This window comes from Xenopus laevis, chromosome 8S (genome assembly GCF_017654675.1).
Source record: "Xenopus laevis strain J_2021 chromosome 8S, Xenopus_laevis_v10.1, whole genome shotgun sequence".
In the NCBI taxonomy this organism is placed as follows: domain Eukaryota; kingdom Metazoa; phylum Chordata; class Amphibia; order Anura; family Pipidae; genus Xenopus; species Xenopus laevis.
In genome coordinates this window covers 90,024,042-90,030,585 of record NC_054386.1, presented here as the reverse complement: position 1 = coordinate 90,030,585, position 6,544 = coordinate 90,024,042, and positions in this window count along the sequence as shown.

Below are 6,544 nucleotides of genomic sequence, written 5' to 3'. Positions count from 1 at the left end.
CACACGACAGTAACTTTGGTACTCTAACGTTTGGGTGAATAACTGCACTGCTTAATAATGTGTTACATGTTGTGGGGTGAATACCCATTTTGGATTGGTGTTTTGCTCTATTGGACGGGCCTGACCTAGGCCGAGAGAACTAAACTGCTACTTACAGTGAATGGTGTTTGCACTTTGCTCGGACTTTTATTGCCATCACGTTATTCTTGATTTGTCTGTTACGTTGATTGTCGGGGGACGTAGCCTCGTTTCATAGAACACTAGCAGCTTCCTTTTGGGAGAGTGGGCTTGTATAACTACTAGCGGCTTGGTAAGTTTCCTTGGCTTTGTAGATCGGTTTCTGCCCTACTCACCAAAATGACCAGCAAAGGCTTAATTTATACTGATCCCCTCTCTTTAAAATGGGACCTTTAGGGGAGGAGCTTCATGGTCATTATAGCAAAAATCCCAAGTGTCTACAGGGAGCTCGTCTTTGTAAATGGACACTATCATTAGTAACGGCTGCCCCTGGAATAAAAGACTACTTTTAATAGGACTATTGAATTAGACGTTGTCAAGGTCAGTTTGGAGGCTTGAAGCTCGTCCTCCTTCCTACAGCGTCTCCTGCTGCCTTTAGTGAGATAATATAGTGAATAAAGTACCCCCTCTTGTAAAATATAAGGATATTCTTCGGCCGAGTGTTTTTATACAGGTCATGGAACTCCGAGGTAACTTCTAATATCCTCATATTTTACAACTGGGGGTACTTTATTTATTATAATACACAAATTTCAGTGAGTCATGTGACAGAAATGACATCACTACTCACCGTTTATAACTGATGACATCAGAACTCACCGTTTATAAGGATATAATTTACAAGATATTCATGTCTTTTGTGTATTATATAAAGATATTATTATGTAGAATCCAGCCATATGTCTATAGGAGAACTGCAGTGGTGTGGTGGGACCCGCTTAGGGAAGATGCAGTCATTTGTTATCAGCTCCTGGGAAGGAGTTTCTTTGTAGGAGCTTTTTGACCACAGAGTTTGGCCTCAAAATTGACAAAGACCCCACCCCCTGTATTTTGTCTGGTTGTAAGTGTCCTGCTGTGCGTAATTTCTTGCCCCAGTGGTTATATCTTAATATGCAATGCATTTTTTGCATCCTATGGTACAGACAGGGTAAAACTCATGGTCTACAAACAGGGTAACGGTGGCCATAGACGTGTAGATTTACCTGCAATATCGGACGAACTAACCGACTTCCCCATCTCCCGACCTGCCACTAACCTTCAGTTTAAATAAAGGAGTAAAAGAACAGATCAGACAATGTTCCGCCCCTGACAGCAATCGTACGAAAGTTTATGTCCGACAAAAGCTGGTGCCTGAAAATCGTCAGATCGGCAATACACGCAGAGATATTATCGACAGAAATTTTCTAACCTGTCTGAACGACCGATCACCATGGCACGAAAAATTTCGGAACACTCCACACACGGTCTGAAAATCGTACAAATCGAGGATTTTATCTGAACGTCTATGGCCAGCTTAAAGGGATACGGTCATGGGGAAAAAACATTTTTTCAAATTGAATCAGTTAATAGTGCTGCTCCAGCAGAATTCTGCACTGAAATCCATTTCTCAAAAGATTTTTTTATATTCAATTTTGAAATCTGACATGGGGCTAGACATTTTGTCAATTTCCCAGTTGCCCCCAGTCATGTGACTTGTGCCTGCACTTTAGGAGAGAAATGCTTTCTGGCAGGCTGCTGTTTTTCCTTCTCAATGTAACAATGTGTCTTAGTGGGACATGGGTTTTTACTATTGAGTGTTGTTCTTAGATCTACCAGGCAGCTGTTATCTTGTGTTAGGGAGCTGTTATCTGGTTACCTTCCCATTGTTCTTTTGTTTGGCTGCTGGGGGGAAAAAGGAGGGGGGTGATATCACTCCAACTTGCAGTACAGCAGTAAAGAGTGATTGAAGTTTATCAGAGCACAAGTCACATGACTTGGGGCAGTTGGGAAATTGACTATGTCTAGCCCCATGTCAGATTTCAAAATTGAATATAAAAAAATCTGTTTGCTCTTTTGAGAAATGGATTTCAGTGCAGAATTCTACTGGGGCAGCACTATTAACTGATTCATTTTGAAAAAATGTTTTTTCCCATGACAGTATCCCTTTAAGGCTCCACCAAATCGAAGTCATGTCTAAATCCTCCAGCTTGGCTTGTGATGTCTTGGCCAAGGCAACCCAACGGTTTTGCTGTACTTTGCTATCTAGCTACAACTGTCATTTTTTTCTGGCTGTCCCACCAGCACATACTTGGGTCACACTAAAAATTCCTAAAATGTATTCCACTGGCACAATGGCATGCCCACATTTTAAGAGCAAATCAGGAACAATATAGCGTACAGGCTGTAAATCAAGCGGTTTGTCGGTAGATTCCCTACGCAAGCTTTGCTTTGGTTTTGTGCATCACTTGATCTAACTCTAAATATAGCACAATATTCAGCAACCGATGCTCTGCCCTAGAGTGCGTTCAATGCTTCAGTGAATATCAGGGATATGGAAGGGTCATTGTTTTGACATTGGATGGTGTTGCAGTGCAATGCTTGGAGTAAAGGCTAAAGGCATGTTTAAGGCTTCCGCAGCAGTTCTGTATCCAATGTACAATATAGACAGGTTGGTTAACGGGGCAGGAATGAGTCTTTTCTAGTGGTTGACCTATTAGCTGTGATGTGGCTGCAGTGCAGGCCTATTTGACTGTGAAGGGGTTAAATACTTTGTTGTTCTGATTTTCCTTTCATAAATGCAACACTTTCATTAAAAAACTACAAACACTAGTTGCCTCTGGCGTTACATTTTGTTCTCCTGATTCTGCAGTGCATTCTGGGATTCCTTGTCACGTTACTACTACTTTCATTAACTTACTGGTGTTGGGGGAGTTTGTAATTTCAACATTCGGGAAGCCATAGAGCAACGATGGGCAACTTTATGCTCCAGTTGGTACCAAGCAAATACTGGGAAAAATGAGTCGGTCTTGGCCTCAAGTGAGCTCTTCAGAGTCAGATGGAAAGGTAACACCATGCTAGCGCCAAGAGCTTTAAAGGAGAAGGAAAGGTTAAAATTAAGCTTTATCAGAAAGGTCCATATAAATACACCAGTAAACCCTCAAAGTAATGCTGCTCTGAGTCCTCCGTTAAAAAGAAACACAGCATTTCTTTCCTTCTATTGTGTACTCATGGGCTTCTGTATCAGACTTCCTGCCTTCAGCTTAAACCTCCAGGGCTAGGGCTTGAGCATGCTCAGTTTGCTCCTCTTCCCCCCCCTTCTCTGCTGTAATCAGAGCCATGAGTGAGCAGGAAGAGACTCAGGAAGTGATGTCACACCAAGCTAATATGGCAGCTGCTATCCTAAACAAACCTAGAGCTTCTAGAGCTTTTTACTCAAGTAAAGTAAAGCATTCTACAGAATAAATATAACATTCGAGCTTGCACTATTGCAGCTAATCTATTGGCAATAAAATGCCTCTGTAGCTTTCCTTCTCCTTTAAAAGAGAACTAAAGACTAACTAGCGACTTAGTTTTCCGAAGTCGCCCGCAAATGCCTCACGAGGAAACTTCAAGCGACTTCGGCAAACGAAGCACTCTTGAGTGCCTGCCCCGTCGGAAGGCAGATTGCGGAGATTGGCGACTTATCTCCCCGTGTTTAAAATTCTGCCACCCACAAGGGGGGAACCATACCTTAAAGTGGACCTGTCACCCAGACACAAAAAGCTGTATAATAAAAGTCCTTTTCAAATTAAACATGAAATCCAATTTCTATTTTTTATTAAAGCATTCATAGCTGCTGTAAGCTCATTTAAAAATCTCAGCTGTCAATCAAATATTGTCTGCCAGTGGCATAGAGGCGGGGCAGACAATTACTTTCACTTTCCATTCAGCACTTCCTAGATGTCACTGATCTCCACACTTTCCCCTCGTTCTCTTTATCATTTAATTGTGTAGCCAGGACATGGGGATGGACATCGGGGACCACATTCTGGTGCACAAACAAGATTCTGAGATGATACAAGGCTTTCCTTAAAAACAGTGTCCCCAAAATGGCTGCTGCCTGCTTGCTATCATTTTGAATTCCCAGACTGAAGGAAACAAGATTCAAATCATTTAAACAGTGTAATTAAAGTTCATTTTGCTTGACTAATGTGATAAAATAGGATTTTGAATATTTTTTTTGGGTGACAGCTCCCCTTTACGGTGGCCATACAAACTGGTGTGCGAAACAACCAATTGAAGGACAATTTGTCTTCGCTGACCACATCATCCCAACGGCCGATTGGACAGGTCATAAAACAATTCAACTGGTCAGTGGATGGGACAATCAGATAATGAAGGAATGTTCACTGCACATGCCTTTAATTTAAAGGGTTGGGTTAAACACAAAACAAAGCGACAGCCGTTGTTTAATATATAAGGGTAGGTTTAACCACAAGGGTAGGACTACACAGGCGTTTTTGGCGCAATGCGACAGAAATAAGTTACACACAAATGCATTGGAAACACTGCACATTCTATTGCAGCAAAAGTTACTGCTTTGTTAACAGGAACAAAATAGTAAAGTATTCACGATCACTTCAGATACAGCAGAGTCACTGACACTCATCACCGTACCTCTCATGGAGTAATTGAGTAGCAGTCAATGTACCATCACCCCGAGTACCTCCCTACTGAGGATTAAAGGACAAGGAGAGGCAAAAAAATAAAATCCCACTTTTACTTTCTTTAATGAAAAAGAAACCTATCTCCAATATACTTTCATTAAAAAATGTGTACCCTTTTTATTAGAAACCTGACTGTATGCAGTGAAATTCTCCCTTCATTTACTGCTGTGGATAGGAATTGTCAGACGGTCCCTAACTGCTGAGCAGGGAAACAATCATACTTATAAACAGCAGGGGGAGCCCCCACCTTACTTCCCAGCCATGCAGAACTCAAGCAGCTTTGTTTATGACGTTCCCTAAGCAGCCCAGACCACACTGAGCATGTGCACAGTCTTGGTCTTACAAAGATGTTTAACAAAGTTACAAGATGGTGACCCCCTGTGGCCAACTTTGAAAGCATAAATCATTTGTTTGATTAGGCTTGTGGTGCAGTAAGTTCATGTTTATGTTTAGTATACAAAATACAGCATTTCTAGCCTTATTCTATTTTAGACTTTCCTTGTCTTGGTAACTGGCCCTCAACTCACCCACTGTTAGCCCTAGGCTAGTGGTTCAGATACCACAGGGCACTAAGCCTCCCCATTGGAGCAACATCTGCTCGCTAACTTCCCTGAGCTCTCTCTCTCTCTCTCCTAGAGTGACTATTACAGTAACCGCTACCTCTACCTGACCTCTTATAACTCCCGAAAGACCTGTATCAACCTCATAAAGAAGGGAGGTCTCAGGCAAGACCCCAAACACCTGGGTTTGAATCCCTTTATACTCCTGCATACAACCCCCTTATGGGCAACCCCTTTAACTACTCTGGACCCCAAAGAGGGAACATAACTGTCTGGGAACAGCCCAATATTCACTTTCTGTAAAGGAACAACACAAATTTGATACATTTTTCTTCATGCTTTGATTTGGAATAGAATGTGCAGCGTTCCCAATACATTTGCCTGTATGGAGATAAAAAGGATTTTGAGCTTTATTCACTTGCACGTAAAGTTGTTGTACCGTGTTAGCCAGTAAAAATGTTACCGGGCAACCCTTTTGAAAAAAAAATAAATTTTTTTTATATATATATATATATATATATATATATATATATATATATATATATATATATATATATATATATATATATATATATATATATATATATATATATATATATATATATATATATATATATATATATATATATAGTTAATCAGCTTGAAAAAGTAACTAAAATGTTCTGAAAGCTTGCTATGATTATATTAGTTAGCCAATAAATGTATCACCTTTATTCACTTTTTTTAAACACACTGCTATTATTCTGAGCACAACTGTAAGTTTCCTGTCTCCTTGGGGGGTAGAGCTTCTTACCCTGCTAGTTTCATATGTCCCCCTAAAGCAGCAGAGAAAGCTTTGCACTTACCATCACCTATAATCAAAGTAGGACATTATTTACATTCACCATGATTTTTTTTTTTATAAAAATGGATAGGAAACTGGAAGTTGTAGCTCAGCAAAAGCTAGCATGGGCTTCTCTATACAATTTATTGCAACTGCTTTAGTGCAAATTGTAATTCCAGAAACAAAAGCAAGTCTGTTGTATTATCTATGCCACGCATGGCTTTTCATGGTCGTTAAAGGAGAACTAAAGCCTAACTAAAGAAGTACTAGAAATGTTGTACATAATGTTTTGTGCTTCTGTACCAGCCCAAGGCAACTACAGCCCTTTAGCAGTAAAGATCTGTGTCTCCAAAGATGCCCCAGTAGCTCCCCATCTTCTTTTCTGCTGATTCACTGCACATGCTCTGTGCTGCTGTCACTTACTGAGCTTAGGGACCCACTCACAATATACAGTACAC